Genomic DNA, 21,650 nt, shown 5'->3' with positions numbered 1-21,650 from the left:
AAAACTCAACCAGAAACAAACACACAAAGAGACAAAGTTAGCAGTATATTTTAACTTGTGGCTGAACACTTAACTTGGTTGGGAAAGGCTGCCCACAGTGCATTTGGCTTTTCCTAAATAAGAAATAAATTATTATTGGCTAAATTAGCAAGCTCCTCATCACTCAGGTCTAGTCTTCTTTGTTCTGCCAGTAAAGGTAAGGGAATACACAAGTCATGGCAACTTTCCCACCAGCATTGTTTGAATACTGAGGAGAGGTACCGACCAGCATGAGAGGGAGGGGCCAGGGCTTGGCAGCCCTGGAACCAGACAGGTGCTCCACCTGTGAGTCTCAGCCTGGAAACTTACTTTCTAGCCTGCTTACCTGGCAGTGTGAGCCCAAGGGAGGCAGAAGCTCTCAGGGCTATTCAGTGGTCCAACATCAACGTGGCTAAGAGGGAAGAGCAAAGCCTCTCCCTGAGAAGGCAACCATCCTGATTCACAAAGCTGCCAAATATCTTTATGCAACTAATTGAAACTAACTTCTCAAATTCAGGGACACAGTTTGGAAGCCTGGACTCTCTGAGTTCCTTTGATTTAGTCTGTCTCACCTCTTTCACCATTTAATTCTAATTAGATATAGCCAGAAAACTGAGCTGGTAGGAGCAGTCAGTGACATTTAATTAATGTCTATGTTTCCATTTGTTGAAGAAGAAGATCCAAGTAATGGAAGCTTAACATAGCTACCCTGAAATACAGGCAATGATACAAGTTATGAGGTGGGGGCCTATACTTTTGAGGGGCGCTAATACCCATGCAGACATATGCTCTTTTCCACAGGTCACTCTGGCCCTGCCAAGAGACTAATCCCATCTATATCTCCACTTCCTAGAACAGAAGTAGGAATGCAGCAGATGCTCAAAAACATTTGTTAAATATCACTACAATTTCACAAAGAGGGAAATCTGGGAGTAGGGGTTGCATCACTCCCATGCACAGAGCCAAACCTTTTCAAAACGTCAGTTAAGAGAATGACATTTTCTGAAAAATTCAAGAGAAAAGAGATGATGCCACTAAGAAACCTCAGTAAAGCTCCAATATATGCAGGTGACCCAGAGACAGAGATCACCTTGATTTGCTCACACACACACATGAAAGTTTGTCAATGGAAGGGTAGTTTCCACTCCATTCTCTAGCCCCTCAATAATAAAACATAATTTATTCCATACACCTAAGCGAGAATTACAAGAAAAAACAAAGAAGGCAGTGGGCTACACCCACAGCTGCTCCGAGAAGTCAGTATAGGTCACTTTCTGTGGTGTGACATATTCTCTGTGACAAATCGAATAGGTGTGACAAATCGAATGCAGGCACAAGCCCAATGCCTCTATATCCTACAGTCCCTGGAAGTGTTATGCCCATAGTATCTACACAGTTCATTCACTGGGTTAGTTAACAAATATCTACCAAGTGATGGCACTGTTCCAGGGCTACGGCTGTATCAGGGGATCAAGGTAACAAATGCTCTCATGGAGACTACAGTCAAAGAGGAAGAAACATAAATGTGTGTGTGTGTGTATTTACCTGTTTAGGGCCACATCCCGTGGCATATGGAGGTTCCCAGGCTAGGGGTCTAATCAGAGCTGTAGCCACCAGCCTACACAGCACCCACAGCAACGGCAGATCTGAGCCATGTCTGTGACCCACACCACAGCTCACAGCAACGCTGGATCCTTAACCCACTGAGTGAGGCCAGGGATCAAACCTGCATCCTCATGGATGTTAGTCAGATTCATTTCTGCTGAGCCACAACGGGAATGCCATAAACAGATATATCTACAGTGTAGAAATGGCAAGTGCTATAAAGAAACATAAAGCAGGAGAAGGGGAGAGACAGTGACGTGGAGAAGCAGTGTCATTTTACACGTGATAGTCATGGAAGTCCTTTCTGGTGAGCTTACATTGAAGCAAAGACCTATCTGAAAGGAAGGCATATGGACATCTGGGGGTTCTAGCAGGGAACTGCAAGGTGCAAAGGCCCTGAGGCAGAAGCAAGCTTGAAATGGTCAGGAACCTTAAGAAGGGCAGTGTGGTTGAAGCAGAGAGAACTGGAGACAGAATGATGGGCAATGCACCTGGACAGGTGGGCAGATCATACAGAAAGCTGCTAACCATTGTGAGGCCTTTAGTCTCTGCTCTGGGTGCCTTTGGAAGGCATTTGAGTTTTTTAAGATTTCCTTTTTAAGATGGTAGGTCCAAGGTGGAAGTAAGAAAATGTCAGTAGACTACTGCAGTAATCCAGGGGTGGGATGATGATGGCCTGGACCAGGGATAATGGCCTGGATGGGTAGAGAAATGGATGGATTGTGGAAGAAATTTCAAAGCAAAATTCACAGGATTTCCCAATGAATGGGATGTGGCATGAGAGAAGCCCATAAGAGCCAAAGAGAACTAAAAGATGGCCTGAAGAAGGGGGGAAATGGAAATGCCATTCAATGGCATGATGATGATAATGATGACAATGACAACATAGTGGAACACAAAGTGAAGAACTCAACTTGATTCTCCAAAGTTAAAAACAAGTCCTCAGGGAACCAAGCCAGAAGCCCGTGTAGAGCTCTCTAGGAACATGGTCTTCAGCTGCTTGCTTGATGAAAAAGAGGGGAACCAGGCAGTCTGAGTTCCATGAGCAAGGAAACGAAAATGACAAACAAGAGAAGTGCCCATACTCACCCTGCCTGCACTCAGAGAACAAGTGACAAATCTCAAGGGCTCTGCTACGCTGGGCACTGGGCAGTGGTCATTGCTAAAGAGGCCCTCGCAGAGGAAGCAAGGAGCCCCCATGGTCACCAAAGATTGGCCTGGCCATTTATCGTGGATCAGAAGCCACTGCTGGACAGGCCCCAGAAGTCAAGGGAGGAGTTCCCTGGTGGCCTAGTGGTTAAAGATCCAGTGTTGTCACTGCTGTGCAGTTAGATCCCTGACCTGTGAACTTTCACATGCCTCAGGTGTGGCCAAAAAAAAAAAAGTCAGGGGATCAAGCTGAAGTGGGTGGACACATCCTCTGGCGTGGGCCAGGGGACCCACCAAATATTCTATATCCATTTTTTAATATTTTCCTTTTTAAAAAATGTGTGATTCCTTTTTATCAAAGTCCTACATATACAGAGTTAAGAATCAAACTGTTCTACGGGGCTGGTTACAAAACAGCAGTTATCCTGACTCTTCCCTCTGCCCCATTTCCCACTTCCCAGAAGCAACTGCTTTTAACTATTTTAGCTGTCTCTTTCATTATTTACTTCCATATCTCTAAATAAACCTGTTTATGTCGCTACTTCATTTCTCCCCTCTAGGTATCATCTTTCCATTTTAGAAGAAGAGAATTTAGCTCTTGTTCTCTCTCCATTCCACACACTAAACATGGGGACACACAACCACCCCCAATCTTCCTAATAGAGCTGGCTATGCTACAGTCTGGTTAGCCGGGTATTTAGTGTTTACATGATTGTGATTGTGTAAATGCCATTCCCAGCTAAATTATGCAAATGCCTTTAGTCACTTGTCCTTTTCTGTTCAACATCTTATATTTTCTTTTCTTTTTTTTTGTCTTTTGTCTTTTTTTTTAGGGCCGCACCTGCGGCACATGGAGGGGGTCAAATCGGAGCTACAGTTGCCGGCCTACGCCACAGCCACAGCAACGCCAGATCCTTAACCCACTGAGTGAGGCCAGGGATCAAACCAGCAACCTCATGGCTCCTAGTCGGATTCATTTCCACTGCACCATGACAGGAACCCCAGCATCTTATATTTTCAAAACATAATAAACATCTTGGGAGTTCCCATCGTGGCTCCATGGAAAGAATCCGACTAGTACCCATGAGGATGCAGGTTCGATCTCTGGCCTTGTCCAGTGGGGTGAGGATCCAGGCTTGCCGTGAGCTGTGTGTAGGTCACAGATGTGGCTCAGATCTGGCGTTGCTGTGGCTGTGGCATAGGCCGGCAGTTGTAGCTCCAATTTGACCCCTAGCCTGGGAACCTCCATACACCATGGGTGCAGCCATAAAAAGCAAAAATAAAAATAAATAAACATCTTGATTTCTGTCCTCCTGTTTTCTATGTACTTTCTCTAAGTTACTAAGCAGAATCTATGCCTGTAGACTTTATAAGCTCACTCTGACTCACCATGCCTCCTGTGCTCAATGTCAGGGCATTTTTAGTGACAAAGGAGATAGTACCCCCAGAGTAACTTTTCAAAAATAAATTCATAAGCAGTCCCTGAAAAAAGAGCTTTATATCCAGTAGTGTGGGAAAGGCCTGCAGAGCACCTGGAAACAGCAGCTAACTGGGTCTCCTTGGATTCAAGTTTTTGGAATAACTGAATCGAGCTCAGAAGTCCCCCTGTTTTTCTCCCAGTTCTGTTGAGACAAAGCCTCCCTTTTGGTCCTCCCTCAACTTTGCACCAGCCCTTTCTCTGGTGTTTGAACTTGGCACAGTGTTCTCCAGAAGCCGATGCTGCTCTTTGAGGGTCTTCCTCAGAACCGGCTCCTCCCACTGTCAAAATGAGAAATATCAGTGCCCCCCATGTCACCGCATGTCACAGAAACAGGCCAGCAAGGGCAACATTAAGAACATGCTGAGCAGAGAGCATGGGAAAATAACATCGATTCCAAAGCTATACTTCTCTCAGCAGGTGAAGAATAAAAAATAATGTGATTGACCTCGTCCCTGGCCAGTACACAGAAGCAACTGCAGGTCTGTTCTGTGCCAGGCCAAACAGACCTGATAAAAATCAGCACAAGGGAAGGAAGATCCCCGAAATATTGCAAAGCCTGTGAGTTAGAACAATGCCTATGGAGACTTGGTAATCCTGATGCTAGAATACTTAGTCTAGCAGGGGCCTCAGAGAGTCACAGGTGAGGGAAAAAAAGGCACAGGTATAAAAAAAATCTGCACCACTTGACACTGTTTATGGCTAATGCCAGCCATCATGTTGCTCAAGACCAATGTGGGAATTTTGGAAGGAACAAAAGAAGAGAGGACAGGTGATGAATCTCAAGCCTTGCGGTGGCTGGGACTTAAGGGGTGGCTGGGGCTCAAGGGTGCTCGACAAGGCTATCTCCACTCATGGGGTTCTCCCCACCAGGAGCTGGTTTTCTCGGTGGTCCTTCCTCCCTCGGTCCTTCTCCCATCCCTGTCCAAACCTCCAGTGAACTTGCCTGCAGGGTTCTGAGGCACTATCCCAGCCCTTTGTTTAAGGAAAAGTGGCAGGATCAGGTAAAGATGCCGGAGGATGGGAGAAAACAGCAAGAATCACAGCAACTCCCATTCTCACCTACAAATCACATGTTAGTGCTGCCAGGCATGCCCTGGAGGGTGGGAGGTTTTGTCCTTTCTCTCTCCCACCGAGTCCTATTTGCGAGTGGCTGCTGGTCCTTCCCAGGCCTGGAGCCCAGGTGACAAGGGGCTGGAGCAGGAAGAGGAGGCAGATGGAGGGGGCGGGTGCTTCATTACTGGAAGTCTCCAAAGGAGCAGACGGCATATTTGCATTCTAGGAAGTATGACTGCCAGGGAGGGCTGTAAGTCTCACTTGCCAACACACTTGCGGGCACACGTATATCACATCCATACACACACAGCCATACACAAACACCTCCCCAGTCATCAACCTTCAGCATATTTGGCATCCTTATACTACAGAGGGGAAGAAGAGGCTAGGAGAGGTGAGGGCACTTGCTTGTGGCAGGCTGCCTGCTGGGCCAGGACCTGGGACTGTCGTTCTTTCTTCCGGCCCAGCCATCTGCCTGCTGGGTGACTCCACCAAGGGCCTGCTGGTTGGCACACTGGGGTGGGAGGAGTAGGAAAGGCAGGGGCTTTGGGTTTTGGCAGACTCCTTTTGAATCCTGGCTCTACCACTATTGGTTAAGTGGCTCTGAAGAGTTGTTGAAGCCGCCCAGCCCCCACCACCAGCCTCAGTGTCCCTCATCTGTACCCTGAAAAGAGAATTACCTACTCCCTGCCTGGCTTCAAGGATTCTGCAGGATTCCACGTGTGCAGCACCTGGCCGAGTGCCTCGAGCACAGCAGCTGTTCCCTTAAGTGGCAGCTGTTAGTAATTCTCATCTTAATGTGCAGATTTGTGGCAAATTTAGATGGCTTGGCCCATCTTGGCTGAGCCTTAATTCCCGGGTGCTCCCAGGGAAAGGGGTCAGCACCAGCAAGGGAACTAAGGGCACTGTCATGCTGGAGGCTCTTGACCCCAGGGTGGCAGAACAGGCTCTTCCCAAGGTTTCCAGGCCAGTCTGCCAGGGTCAACTGCTCTGCAGAAAGAAGTATTTGGTAATAGCCTGGGACAGATTCTGAAATATCAGTGGTTACACACAGAACTCATGGTAATTTGGTTAGTTGTATTCCCCAGGCTTTTGATGTAAACTCACTCCTCGGAAAACTCAGCTCAAGGCCTAAGGCTACCCTGAACCTCAGGGTCTGCATCCCAGTAACCCCTCTCGGCTGAATCATGAGTATTTTGTGGAGTCAGGGGTCCAAAGCTTTCAGCAGGTGCCTGACGCACTACAAGAGCTCAGTGAAGACTTCCGGTCATGACGGCACTTGGCACTTGTGCTAGGGCTGCTGTTACAATGACCATGGCCATGATTCAGCAGGCTACCCAGGAACCAGGGAGGAGCATTATCTGTGCATGTGAATCAGGGCCCTTTTGATTCACTGAGGATGCACCCCCTGCAGAAAAGTGATAGGGGAATGGTCCATTCATCCATCCACTCACTGGACGAGCACTCACGGAGCCCCACTCTGTTGCCAGTCTGGCCTGGATGCTGGGACCCACACAAGACCAGGACCTAGTCCCTGGTCTCCAGGACTTTGTGTTTTAAGAAGCCTGAAGCTGTTCACTCCTATCACTGCATATCTAAAAGGCAGAGGTCACCAGTCCTTTCTTAGAACCCAGATTTCCTGAATCTTATTTTTCAATGTCTCCATCAGGCCCTTAAGGTCTGATTAAGTTGAATGACGTCCATGCATGGTACCATATCATATTTGAGGTTAATACTGGAAATAACTGCATCACTCTTTGGTTCAAGAACACTTAACAGGCACTCACCTCCTCTGCAGAGTGATTCAGTGTCCTGGGGATTGAATGAGATAAAGCATGAGCTGGGCCCTGGCCTCAGGGAAGGCAGTGCCCCACCTTCTGAAAGCCCTGCACACATGGGCTGGCTGAGCCCCTGTGCCCAGCACAACCTCAGAACAACCCCCTCAGCTCACTTCTCTAAGATAAATATCTGGGACCTCTGGATAGGGCAAGACGGCAGCCAGGATGCAAAACCCCTCAGGCCTGGCCTTTCAGAATAAATTACAGCACGAGGAGTTAGACTCATTAGCAGGAAACCAGAAACTGATTTTATGTATAACTTGGAAAGAGAAGAATATTATTGCACTTTGTTTTCCTGTGGTTATTATCCCCATAAGAGCTTATTTCTACATCTTAACAGGGGTTTACTTGGACTGATAAATTGGTTAAGGATCTTTCTGCCCAATTTCAATAGATCCAGTGCAATATACACTGCAAAACATTTAGCAGGAGTATAACTCCACACACTGCTGTTCTCCCACCGGCACTCCTCTCCCGTTCATAGGGCTCAGTGGAGATCACACAGTAATTTCTGGGGAAGCAGAGGAGCAGGGTCCAAAGAGCCTGGGATGGGACAGCAGACAACTCCAGTACCATGTATAGACATGGGCAGGAGGGCAAACAGAGAATCCCCTGGCTGAAGGTATTTTGGCTTCTGTCTGAAGGACAAGAAATTTTAGTCCTCAACCTATGGCTCCTGTTCCCAAATCATTTCTCACAGGATGGAGAGTGTCATCTTGAGGCCCCAAACCTGCAGCTTCATGCTGCTTTTCAAAGTACCCCCCCCCTTTTTTTTTGCTTTTTAGGGCCACACCTGTGGCATTTGAAAGTTCCCAGGCTAGGGGTCCAGTTGGAGCTGCTGCCGGCCTACAACACAACCACAGCAACATGGGATCCTAGCTGTGTCTGCGACCTCTACATCGCTCACGGCATCACCGGAAACTTAACCCACTGAGAGAGGTCAGGGATCGAACCCACATCCTCACGGATACTAGTCAGATTTGTTTCCACTGCACCACAGTGGGAACTCCCCCCCCCCAAATATTTTTATGGGATTGCTTTCTCTCAGGCTTACAAGTACCTTGGCTTGGGTGGAGACAAGAAATCGGCCTCTTGGTTGGCCAATGAATGGCCTCTTGCCTAGCCACATGACTGGGCCATGTGGATAATTCAACAGCTTCCTACCCAGTCCAGACACCAGACTGCACACAATCCAAGCTGAACTCTTCCTCTGGCCATAACCACAGGACCTACCCTTTTTCAGAAACCTGACAGTGGGCAATATCAGCTTCCTGGAAATGCCATTCTCTTGCAGCCAGGCAGGGCTCAGAACCCAAGTTCCTATCCTCCTTCAGCCCCACAGCCCCATCTCAGGTGTCAGAGGCCAGCTGATGACCCCTTGTTCCTGAAGCCATGTCCTTCACCAACCCCCATTCCTCTCAACACCATGTCTTTAGGTTGGACAGATCTCCCCTCCTGAAACCATGCCCTGAGATGAGCCCTCTAGTGCTCAGCCAAGTTTCTAAGTCCAGGCCCTTAACCTGAGTCAGCTACAAAGGTGGCTGCAGCTGGCAGTCAGCAATTGGGAGGCCCAAACATCTGTCTGCTTCTCAGCCACATGCTTCCCTCCAAGCCAATCACAAAGAGGTGGCTCCTCAGTGATGTGAATACCTGACAGAGGTGTGGGTGTGGCTCCAGGTAGGCCATGCCCTGCCAGCACCCACTTCAGGGCTGCCAAACCTCCCATCAAGGGACCCTGGTTTCAAGGACCCAACCCAGGCATCCACCAGGAACACTCTCCATGCCCAGCTCACAGCCAGCACTGAATAAGTGAAAAAGCGTGGTCCTTTTTCCCAACAGCCTGATCAGAATCCAATTATCCAACATCTCACTCATATTTAAAACCCTGTAGAAATTCATTTTCTTTTTCAAGGTAGAATAAAGGAGCAGTGGATTTCTAACAATAAAGACAGCTGTGCGGACAAAATTCCTAGCAAAAGATGCCAGAGGGCCAGTTCCATTTCTTCATTCATTCATCCAGTCATTCATTCAATAATTGCCACTGAGAGCTAACTGAGGGCCAGGGCAGGAGAAAGCCATGCTTCTATAATCCTCTCACTCTGACCTGGACTGAGGCAGTGGGTGCACCACCAGCACTGCCTCCAAAATTCCCATTGTGCACCCTGTGCACTGCAGAACTGTCATGGTGTCATGAATGCTACTGACCACACTTTACTGAGAGCCAGCCAAGAACAGTGTCTTCTGCCAAGGGCTCTCATTGATGACCTCACAGAATCTTCATAAACCTTTGAGTAATTGGAATACACTCATTTGCCTGAGAAGGAAGCTAGGCTTTGAGAGGGAGCTGGGTGGTGCTGGCAGGAAGTGATGGAGCTGACTGTGCAGCCCACTGCCAGGACCCATAGTTCGTGCTCTTTCTTCTTCACTAGACTGAGAACTTACAGAAACTCAAATCCTTAAGAGGTGTGCATAGTCACATGATTACTTCCTCCTTTGTGCAGCTCCTGCCTGCAGCCTAGGGGAGGGGCAGAGGACTGAAATGCTTTTAGGGGACCTGAAAGAAGAATGAATGAGAACCTTCCAACCTGTGAAACCCCTATCCCTCAAGGTCCCATCAAGCCCTTTCTGCCAGGAAGCCCTTGTAGATGCAGAGTCTCTGTGACCCTCTTCAGCCCCTAAGGGCAGGGATTCAGAGACTATCAGAGGCAGTGCTGGCTGACAGAAACATGAGCCCAGTGGGCCTTGGGGCCTGTCATACACAGGCATGGAGCAGAGCTGGGGCTGTGACCTGTGTCTACTGTCCTCCTGGCTCCGTGGCCTGCTGATGAAGGAGGTTCGGTCCTGCCCAGGCCTCTAACTATAGGCCTGGTCTACATTCCACAGCCATGTGTGGGCCCAGAACCCAGAGCACCTGCCTGCTTGTGAAGGTAGTGCTGCATCCCCAGGTGAGCCCAGCTCACCTGGATGGAGACCCCTTCCTTGGTTCAACAACTCCATCACTGGGTACCTCCTCCCCTTCCTTCAAGCCTGGCTGAGGCCACACCTCCGCCAGGAAGTCTGCACTGCTTTCCATCCTATGCTTCTCCTCAATGGACATTGATCTCTCTCCACAGACAGGGACTGTAGCTCATTCCTCTTCATATCTCCAGGCCCCAACCCAGGGCCTGGCTCAGAGGAGCACTCAACAAATGACTGTTGAATAAATTTTGTTGAACACACCAGAAATGATACAATACCCTCAGGCTCAAATAGACATTTCATTATCTGGTGAGGAATTAAAAGATGCCAACTCATCTTGAAAATAATCGACTGCTCTTTTATGAGGCCTCTCATCTCCTTCCTCTACAGCTCTGCAGAGCTCTGAGGCACCTCAATGCCCCTCCTGTTCAGAGGTATATTTATTCTATAAGCGTTTAATTTAATGGCACTGAGATCCCAAATCTTCGGTGGTCATTCCTTTTCTCTGGCTTCAGGAAGGACTACTAATAGCTATTTAGTCCAGAGAAGAGCACATGAATGCCAAGAAGAAAGCCTGATAATTCTACACCATAATCTTTCTCTTGATTGATGTTCTCAAGGCAAAACTTGGCCGTTAAAGGCAGCGTTCGTGACCCAGGGCTTTACAGAGGCCATCAGCCCTCTATAACATTGCGAGGTGTATCTGACACTGGGCAAGGGGCAGGTGTACAATGGGTCTTGTCATCACTCTTTTAGCTTTTCCAGAAGCTGAATCTTATGTTTAAGAGCTATTTCTAAAATGAATGTCCTCACTCAGCCACTGGCCGATCAGGACTTGGTGAAGAGAGGCCAAAACTCCCCTTGGAAACAACAGCTTCAGCACCTGGTCAGCTCCTGCCTAGCAGGACTGCAGTGGGGCCGGGGGCACTCCTGCAGGTGCTGCTTCCAAGGGCCCCGGAGGACAAGTACAGCTGTGCTCAGTATGAACTCTGCACAGCGGTCCACAGGCCACCTGGGACAAGTGTTGTCATGGTCACCATAATAGTCACCAGAGGTTACTGACACATCATACTGCTGACACAAACAAAGCACATGCTGCTCTTATGTTTTATACTTAAGAACTTTGTTCAGGCCATGGTGTGAGGTGCTGTGGGGACACAACACTGAATCATAATTGTAATGACCCCTATTTATTGACAGCATATGGAGAACATCCTGCAACCAGATGCTTCACACACACCATCGCATGCAGTGCCAGGATCTCTGGGCAAGAGAGGTTTTATCTGAGAGTAAGCTCTAACCTATCTGCTCAGGCAGGATTAATCAGTGACTCTCAAACTGTGCTGTTCATCAGAACCATCCAAGGACCTTTTAAGATTTTGATGCCCAGGCCACAGCCCAGCCCAAATTTCTAATCTCTGAGAGTGGGATGGAGACCTCCTTTTTGGAAGCCCTGCAGGTGACTCCTAACAGCCGGCTCAAGTTCCCATGGCTAGGTGTGGGAAGACAGGGCAACTTGGACCCATATGAGCCTGACTCCAAAGCCGGTGCCCCACCCTTTATGTCACACTCTCTGTAGGTTGCTGCCTCCAAGTTGCTCACAGACACTAGAAGGGGAACGCGGCCTGTCTACAGTGTTGCAGAAGAGAGTCTGTCAAAGCCAGCGTGGCTGCGAAGGGTTCAACGGAGGAGAGATCCTTGAATCTGTGGCAAGTGGATGATGATGGTTTCTTTGGGAAAGTCTCATTTGGGAGGGGCCAGGGGCACAGACCCGCTGAGTGATGGGGGGAGGTGGTACAGGTGGCGTCAACAGCCTACATCACACAGGGAGGCAGGGGAGTAGGCAGGACCCGCGGGAGCACAATCACTCAGTGAGGGTGGAGCAAAGAGGCCTCGCAGAGAGAAGGCAGAGGCAGAGAGACAGGTGCGTGTGGGGAGGACATGTTGATTTCCGGGGTTGGCAACAGGAAGCCCCTGAAGATTCTGCAAGGGCAGTGGAGATGCTCTTGGAAGAGACCTCTGGCCGTGGCACAGGGGAGGCACTCCTCCAGGTCTACTGGGAAACAAGAAAATGACTGGGATATGAGGTGGGTTGTGATGGAGCTCAACTAGGAGGAGGAAGCAGCCTTCCCAACAATTAATATCTGACCCAGGCTGGGGCAGTGAGACTGGAAGGAGGAAGGGCCATCCAACAGCAGAACAGATAAGACCTGGAGGTGACAGACAGTGTGGGAGGCCTTGCTTTTGGCAGCAGCCCTGACATTTACTCATTACAAGACCCTGGGGAAATCACTTAACCCTCCATGCCTCAGTATCCAGCTCTGATGAATGTGAAGTATCAAACCCTCCCTGCCCATCTCACAGTCACAGGAGAGAATGCATACAACACGTCTGGAGGAGTAAAAAAGCACTGTATACATAGCCCTACACCATTTCATGATGGCTTTAATACCCTGCATGTCTGCTTTACTTTTCCAAGCTCTTACACATGAAGGCTATGCTACCATATGAGAAAAAAAATGTTAATAATGATCTCTTTTATAGCTCAAAGTTATGAACAAATAAAAAGAGTTTATGTCTTTTTGCTGCTGCTAGAGAACAGACCTACCAACATGAATTTGAATTAAAATGTCAATAATTTTTCATTGGAGTTTCTTAAAATACATGTAATTTCTTTTTATATTTTTCCCTTATTTTATGCAGCAATATATTCTATGTATTGAGTTTCGGGGATATGTCAAGATCCAAACTAACCAGAACACAAAGTCATAAAAAAGTTACCTTCTGTCTTTTGCTTACGGAAAAGAGAAAAGAAATTTGTTACTGGAGCTCTCAGAAGATGGTGGTCATCAGGGTCATAATGTTTATTTCAAGAATATAAGAACGTATAATATAAATATATGTTACACAGAATATACATTATATGTATTATATGTGTTATATGTATTATAAATAAAATACTTATAAGTAAATTATATTTCTTAAAACTCTGGTAACAATATAAAAGGGACTGCAAAAGAGAAAAATTTTGAAGGTTAATCCTCTATTATCCTTCAAATTCCAGTAACTAGTACTCTTCAGTTCCAAAAAGTCCAGTCCTTGCAACTGTGGATTTCTAGTTAACCCTGGCCTCCAATTTACCTTATGGCCTCTAGTTAATTCTTTGGCCTCCAGCATGGGTACCAAATTCTCCAAAGATTTCCCATGTTCAAGAAGGCATATGGACGTTCTTACTGTGGCTCAGCAGTAATGAACCCAACTGGTATCTACGAGGGTAAGGGTTTGATCCCTGGCCTTGCTCAGTGGGCCAAGGATCTGGCATTGCCGTGAGCTACAGTGTAGGTCACAGATGCAGCTTGGCTCTGGCATTACTGTGGCTGTGGCATAGGCAGGCAGCTACAGCTCTGATTCAACCCCTAGCCTGGGAACTTCCAAATGCCGCAGGTGTGGCCCTCAAAAGAAAAAAAAAGAAGGCATATGATGCCATCCACAAGGAGAGTCTCATTTAAGTTCCTTAACTTATTCTAAACCAAATAACCAATCATTGAGTATTTTGATTATGCCAAATACTTAATGATGTTTCCTTCTATGCAAATATATAGGTGTCTATGTATATATACACATATATACACACATATACAAACACATATATATGTGTATATGTTTGTGTGTATACACACACATAGACAAGTCCTTATTATACCTTCACAACAAACTAGCACTATTGCCCATTTTGCAGAAGAAGAGGTTATATAACTTGCTAAGGAGCACACAGCATGGATGTAGTGCTATAAAATATTTCAGCAGACCCTACATCTTGCATTCATTCTCATTTCTAAAAGAACCTGAATGTGAGACCTTGGGGCCTAAGAGGTGTGAATCCTCTCATGCAGTTCTCTTCACTCCAACAGAACCAGCAGGACTACCTGGCAAAGTGACCACCTGACAAATGGGTAAGGCCTGCATGCATGTTGCCATGTGTAAGTACTAGCGGAGGTGGGTAAAAACATGGAAATGTTCCATCATTTTAAATAGCTATTTGCCATAATGTCAAAACATCCAAAACACAATTGGAAAATTTAATTTCAGGGATAGTGGGAGTTCTCATTTTTCAAGCAAAGAATAAATTGGCATTCACTTTTAACAACAAAACAACTTCTTCTAAAGCAGGAGGGCAGACAGAAAGGCACCCACAGCCTTAGAAACAAAATTATAAAAGAAAGCACAATTAGGCTCTCAGAAAATGTAAGGGGTTTTATCCTGTAGCCACCTTGAGTTCCATATGCTAAATTCCCTTGGCTTGTTCCTGAAGGACAAATGTGGGGGACAGTCATGACCATTGTCTAGTGGTCCTTCCTTGGAAGCCTGGGTGGTGCCGAGTGCAGATGGAAGATGACAGGCGGTCACTGCTGACAGCTGATCTGACCCCAATGCCAGGGAGCTCAGGTAGAGGTATAACCAACTGAGAAAACTGATCACCTCCTAATGGGTGTGATTTAAAAGCTTCAAAAGACAAGGCCACCATGCAGGTAGCTGATGGATCAGTCACAGAAGAAAGCAGGGGAATGGCTGAAGGCCTCCCACTCACAAGATCCCTCAAGAAGAGCTCTTATCCCACAGCTCCTGAAATCCACCCTATTCATCCATCATCCCTAAGGCTTCCACTCAGTGCCTGACTCCTGTCATAACCAGGGGCAGGTGTTCAGGACCACCAGCCTGGAGACCAACCCCACCAAGGCCATCACTAGGGATGGTGGCAATGATCAGGCTGAAGCTTAAAGAGCTGCAGGCTTCCTCCACCCTTAACACGTTTACACACATCCACGCTCCTACGCATTTTCTGTCCCTGATTTATACTCTCAGCTTCCCAGCCTGAGAGCCTGGCTGCCTGGTTAGGGGCTTATCCCCTGCTTGACTCTTACTAGTGACCCTTCTCCTCAGTCCCCACCTCTAGCAAGCCCCAAGCACAAAAACAGACTCAACAAAGACTGAACCACAGACCTGACTCGGAGCACCTTCCCTTCACTCATTCAGTCCATCAACAAACATACAAGGACCTTTGAGGACTGCAGTCAGTGACCTCAACGATTCCATGCTCTAGTATGGGGAGAGAAGTAAATAAATAAGCCATGAGAGTGCAGTGTGGCCAGTGCTGCAAGGGGCAGCAGGGAGCTGGACAAGCTTGGCGAGGAGGCTCCAACCTCAACCTGCAGCAGCCTGGGAGGGCTTCCTGGAGGAGGTGAGGTCTGGCCTTATGGAAAGATGAATAGGAATTAGCAGGCAATCTGAGTGGGGAGGGAACACATGGTCATCCCAAGCAGAGAAAACAGCAAAGCAGGAGATTATAGCAGTCATGGTATATGTGTGGGAATTCTAACCCCAGGGTCCAGTGTTAGGCTGGGGCTAGATCATAAAGGACCACAGATGCAGTTAGGGAGTTTTGACTCCATCCTCGATGTGACTGGAGTGGCTGAAGGGATTTAAACAAAGACTAGAGTTGCTGAGGGGATTTAAACAAAGAGCAGCATACTGGAATCTGGGTTTGCGGATGGCATTTCTGGCCACAGAGAAGATGATGGGTTAGAGATCTTGGGGAGAGCTAAAGCCTGAGGAGAAGGCTGCATCAGTCACCCCAGGTGTGGTGCTGAGGCTGAAATTCAGTGTCGTCCCCACTCGCAAGCCAGGACCTCCTTGGATGGCAACAGAGCCCAGGTCTTCTATCATTTGGTCACAGTGAGTCAGAACCCAGGGCACCCCTTCCACTAGCTTGTCCATTCTCCTGACCCTGGCTCCTCCAGGACCTCCCCACCCTCAACGCCAGCACCTCCAGAACACAACCATCAAACTACCACCTGAGAGCAAAGTGATTTTGAAAGACAGCAGCAAGAGAAAGGCATGTGTTTTCCTGATGGCGAGCAGAGAGGCACACCGCAGAACACTGCAGGTGAATTCTGAGGCTTCCGGAGGATGCGAGAGGCTGTGCAAGGACTCTGGACCTTCACAGAAGGAGGGCAGGTCCCTGAATGGAAGAAAGCTAGGCTCTAGTGCCTAGCTTCACTCTCAAGACAGCCGCACCAGCTCTGAGAAAGGACAGTGTCTGCCTCCCTGTCTTGATACCATAAGACAGAGCCAGCCACCCTGCTTCACATCTGGATGGAGGATGAGAGAAGAAACAGATCAGCCTGGCTTCTGCTCAGAGCTGCACAAGACCGAATGCTCCCTTTCTGCCCTTCTGCTCATTCACAAGTCTGAATGCTCCCTTTCTGCCCTTCTGCTCCCCTTTCAGGCCATGGAGAAGGTTGTGAAGGGCATCCATCACCCCATATACCATGGCAGAGAAGTGGATTCAGACAGCGCTGATGTCAAGGAATCAATCACTGCTTCGCCTGCAGAACCCCTGCCCGCAACCAGACTCGGGCAAAGGATAGAGCTCTTCATTCATTCTTTCAAACAGCCTTTGAACAGACTTGCAAAAATGCATTTTCTTTACCAAATGACGCTGTGTACACTTTCCAGGGACCATGAGAAGGTGGCACTAAAATCAAATGCATGTGAAATGAAATCACTGAAGAAAACTCTCAAAAGGTATAAAATATCAACTGTGGTGGTGTCGTCTGAAGCCTGCCATCAAGATGAATGGAGGTGCCTGGGAGAAACATCAGATGGCATTTGTCAACTCACTGTTTCTGAAGGACAAAGCAGGTCACTCCCAATAGAAGAGAAGGGAGGTGTCCACAACACATGTGGCCAGGAGATGGAACCGAACCTCCTGGAAACAGTGGCTTATAACACTGGAAAAATGAATTTCTCTTTTGTTTAAATAAAAACGAAAAAATAGAGAAGACAAGTCATCCCAGAAAATGTTTGGGACTGCACAGCTCATGGGACTGGGGAGAAGACATAAGTGTCAGCCCTTCGGTGCCCAGGGCCTGGGTCTCACTCCATCTGCAGAAGGCGCCCCAGCCTAGAAGTGCACACCATCCCTCCAACTCCACAGCCCACCCCCAACCACCCCGGAGGCCCTCCTGGGGGCTTGGCCTTATCCTGCCTGCTAAGATGCAGCGGCTCCTTCTCCCTCAATGCTCTCTCCAGCCCATGCTTTGAGCCCAAGCTCAGGTGTCACCTCCACCCAAGCACCTCCTGGCTCTTTGGGATGGTTAGAACATGGTGCTTACACCATGCCCACCTTCTTCATCACGCACTCTCTTAGATGCAATGGGCTCTTCACCTGCTGTGCAGAACACCTGCCCTGCCCCCTGCATGGCCCGGGTTGGATTAGGTGATAGTTCTCCTTTTAGACCAGGAGACCCTTGACAGCTCTTTCTGTAGGGCTCCAGGCCCAAGACAGAGGATGCTGTAGGCATCCAACCAACAATGAGGTGAGCTGAAGGAGGACGGTGACACTTGAGCCCCAGTTCCCAAACTCTGTGCCAAGGCACCCCAGTGAGCCAACGCAAACTCACAGAGACACCCCTGGATGTTTTAGGTATTTGAGGGAGACAGTGATATCTGCCAGATGCCAGGCAAGTGACGAGCTCAAGGGAGCTCAGTTTCAAGGTTAGATAGCTGTCTTCCTTTCACAAAGCCATCTTTGGAAACTTTGGTTTTCAAGGTTGTTATGATAAAAAGCAAGAACTGTGTAAAAATCAGCGGGGAACAAAACACGAGGATGGCAGTGTCCATGGTCTGCGACAGCATGCAGTGCCTTGGAGGCACCAAGTTGTTAGAGCATAAATCACTATTAAATTTGGGAGACCAATTGATTTAACCAGCAGAACTGTTGAGTGTTTCATTTGGCCTAGGGGTACTGTAAAAAAATCTCTGCTGCACAGGTGAAGGATATGGTGAGCTGAGAAACTTGGGGACCCTCTGCCTTGGTGATGTCATCCAAGACAGCCTACAGAGCTATTCACTCCAATAGCCACTGCCACCGTGTGCCAAGCACTGTACTCAGCACAGGCTGTGCAAAAGCTTCTCAAGGCTGAGTCCTGCTCTGGCACCTGGCCCAAGTTGCTGGCTAGGAAGAGCTCCTTGACAAGCTGTCTTGAGAGATGGATAGCCATCATCCTTCCCACAGAACAGAATGTGAAGCAGGAAGCAAAGATCTTCTGAATAGAACAGTTCCCAAACCAAGCAACCCCACCCTGCTATTCACAGAACTCAACCAAAGTTCTTATAAGAAGCATCAAGAACATCTTTCTTTAGGATCAATGAGGTGAGTGGCTCAGAGAAGAACAAGGATACATTAGCACAGAGACCTTCTCAGCCCCAGGGATGCTGGGCTGCAGGGCCCCAGGACAGGCCATGTGAGAGCTGGAGTTCTTGGGCTGTCACAGTGAGCAAAGGGGATGGCCCTAGGCTGCATCTCACTACCTAATGTGCTCCCAGGAAGAAAATGATCTCAACCCTTTTCTTGCCATTTCAAGGCTCATCCCAGGCCCTCAAAGAGTTGTGCAGTCTGGCAACTCACTCCCATTAGCAGCCATCTTGGGTAGGTTTCCCCAAATCTCTGAGTCATGGTTACTCATCAGAAAAATGGAGAGGAGTTCCTGTCGTGACTCAGTGGTTAATGAATCCGACTAGGAACCATGAGGTTTCAGGTTCAATCCCTAGCCTTGCTCAGTGGGTTAAGGATCCACCATTGCTGTGAGCTGTGGTGTAGGTCGCAGACGCGGCTCGGATCCCGCGTTGCTGTGGCTGTGGCTTAGGCCAACAGCTACAGCTCTGATTGGACCCCTAGCCTGGGAACCTCCATATGCCAAAGGAACGGTGCTAGAAAAGGCAGAATGACAAAAAAAAAAAAAAAAAAAAGGAAAAATTGAGATAATTCTAGTCCACATGTTTGTTATGAGTGTTCAATGTCATGACATATGGAAAGTTCCTTGACAAGAAATACAGTTCCCCTCCTTTACTACAGCTCTCCAAAGCACACAACCTAACAGTCTATATTTTATGCTGTACTGCTTTCTCGTTTGTATCACATGCTTTAGGAAACCTTCTTTGATCGCCCAAAGTAAGTAGGTTTGATCCCTCCATCCTCTGACTACCGATGACATTTAGTTTTCCCTTTATGTAAATTCATGCATTCATGTGTTCAACAATTATTTACTGAATTTCTCTTCCTGCCAAGGACAGCAAGCAAGAAAGGCCAGTCTGCCTTGATGGGAGTTTCCAGCCGGTCCCGCAGTGTGGTTGCTTCCACAGTCCCCCACCCACCCCTCCATGCCCACCCTTCATACCAGAAAGAGCATTTAGTGCAGAAGAGGAAAAGGAAGGGATGTTACCAGCGGAGGGCTAGATCATCTCATCACAAAGGATTGTGAAGAGAGAGAAAGTTGAATCTGCACAGGACACTCCAATCAAAGACCAGAAGGACATGAGTCTATCCATCTGAGGAAAAGGGAAGGGGCCTGGAGGTATGATGAACAGAGACAAGACTACAGGCTCAGGGTGAGAAGCAAGGGTGAGAAACCACTTGTGCACAGAGCATCCCCATGCTCATCCTCTGCTGAGCACCTTAACAAGCAACAGGAAGGGGGTCTCTGTCCCTCCCCTCACTTCCACTCCTCCCGACCTCAACTTTGATCAGGGAACCAGAGCGACACTCATGAGCCAATTAAAATAACTTAATAACTATTATTACCATCATTATAATGCATCAATGTTTTGTCCTAAGAAGTCATTGCTACTAACAAAAGATGCCAGTTCGTTAAACATACAACTACCATATGACTTATCCATTCTTTTCCTAGGTATTTACCCAAGAGAAGTTAAAGCATAGTTCACCAATGACTGGTACATGAATGTTTATTATTCAGGAACATTATTTGAAAACAACCCAGATGTCCATCAGATAAATGGAAAAGCTAATTTTGGCCCCTCCATGCAATGGAACACTATTCAGCAATAAAAAGTAATGAACTATTAATATATGCTACAACAGATGAATCACAAAGTAATTATGCTGAGTAAAAATAGCCAGACAAAAAGAAAAGGAGATTTTGTACAATTCCATTTCTGTAAAGTAGAAAACGCCAACTAACCTGAAATAATAGGAAGCAGAACAGTGGTTGTCTGTGGGGTAGCAGCGAGATGGGAAGGGGCAGCAGGGGAGAGCACAAAGCGGCAAATTTTGAAGGCAGTGGAGCTAGTCATTATCTTGGTTGTGAGGATGGCTTCATGGGTGTATGTGTGGGTCAAAACTTACCTAACTGTACACTTGAAATATGTGCAGATTACTGTATATTAATTATACCCATTAAGAAAATGAGGATAGGTGCTCCCGTCATAGCACAGCAGAAGCGAATCCAACTAGAAGACATGAGGTTGCAGGTTCAATCCCTGGCCTCATTCAGTGGGTTCAAGATCTGGCATTGCCGTGAGCTATGGTGTAGGTTGCAGACTTGGCTCAGATCCTGCATTGCTGTGGCTCTGGCGTAGGATGGCAGCTGTAGCTCCGACTTGACCCCTAGCCTGGGAACCTCCATATGCCATAGTACAGCCCTAAAAAGCGAAAAAGAAAAAAAAAATGAGGACAGAAAAATAAAGGGATAAAACAGGAAGATAAACCAATGGACCCCTCTTAGAAAGAAATTTGGCAAAATGTATCAGGGACCTTCAAATGTCCTTATTCCTGGCTAGCTACCTCTTCTAGAATTGTATCCTAAAAAAAGAATTGTATCCATAAAAAAGATACAAAATTTTCACAGTAGAATTATTTAAAAAAAAAGAAACCACTAACATATCTGACAAAATGACTGCTCACATAAATTATGGTATACTCACATATTGAAATATTATATAGCCATTAAAGGCAATGTTTATGAGGAGTTTTTAATAACCTGGAAAAATACTTATGTGATGATGTTAAGTGAGAAAAGCAAGATATAAACTGTATATATGGTATGAATTAAATTCTGTAAAAATATGCATCAAAAACACTCAGAAATACTTTTAGGATTATCTGAGTGATGGGAAATATGGTAATTTTTAATCTCAATGCAAATTTTTTAATGTTGTTACGATTTTTTGTGCTTTTCCTTAATTTTCTACAAGAAGAGTGTATTTTTAATTATAAAGTGGTGACATTCAAAGAAACCCTCCAGTCTTTCTTGTTCCTTGAAAAAGCAAGCCCTGTTATAAGGATAAGAAGCAGATTGCCTTTCTAATCCTTGCATCTGTGAAATGCAGACATGTCTTTGCAGCAAATTGCCACTCTGTAACTTGAATCCATGCTCCTTCCTCTACTTTTAGAAAACCTAGAGAACCAACCGTGAACACCATATGTTGTCATCTAATTTTAGTCGTTATTTTGTTAAAGCTCCACTTCTATCCACATTCTGAGTGTAAGCCCTTTGAAGGCAAGGGCAGGGTCCTTCCCTTCACTTCCACCTCCCCTGTCCCTCCCATCCCTCCCCTAACATCCAGGAAAGCACAGAGAGGGCCGGGACACACACACACACACACACACACACACACACACACACACACACACACACACAGTGATGACACAAATGAAAAATAATGTCACATCATGTTCTTAGGCAGTC

At 47.1% G+C, this 21,650-nt stretch overlaps 1 protein-coding gene and 1 long non-coding RNA gene across 5 annotated transcripts in view; one reads left to right on the top strand and one right to left on the bottom strand.

Moving 5' to 3' along the window:
* Positions 1–21,650, bottom strand: part of CLSTN2 (calsyntenin 2) — a 647,862-nt gene that overhangs the window by 596,323 nt on the left and 29,889 nt on the right. The gene's annotated exons all lie outside the window — the stretch shown is intronic.
* Positions 11,178–19,717, top strand: LOC146397495 (uncharacterized). Of its 4 annotated transcripts, XR_014824045.1 has the most exons (5): positions 11,212–11,560; positions 11,681–11,810; positions 14,013–14,054; positions 16,388–18,316; positions 19,237–19,717. It is a non-coding gene; the product is annotated as an uncharacterized LOC146397495 (long non-coding RNA). The 4 variants fall into 4 exon arrangements; XR_014824043.1 differs by lacking the exon at positions 16,388–18,316 and having other exon boundaries at positions 11,178–11,560; XR_014824046.1 differs by lacking the exon at positions 16,388–18,316 and having other exon boundaries at positions 19,232–19,717.

This window comes from Sus scrofa, chromosome 13, assembly GCF_054392235.1.
Source record: "Sus scrofa isolate SSC_HxYL_T2T_F1_AM1 chromosome 13, Sscrofa_HxYL_maternal_Yorkshire_Landrace_v2.0, whole genome shotgun sequence".
NCBI lineage: Eukaryota > Metazoa > Chordata > Mammalia > Artiodactyla > Suidae > Sus > Sus scrofa.
Note: the sequence above shows the minus strand (reverse complement) of the source record. Positions and strands in the feature narration are given on the sequence as shown.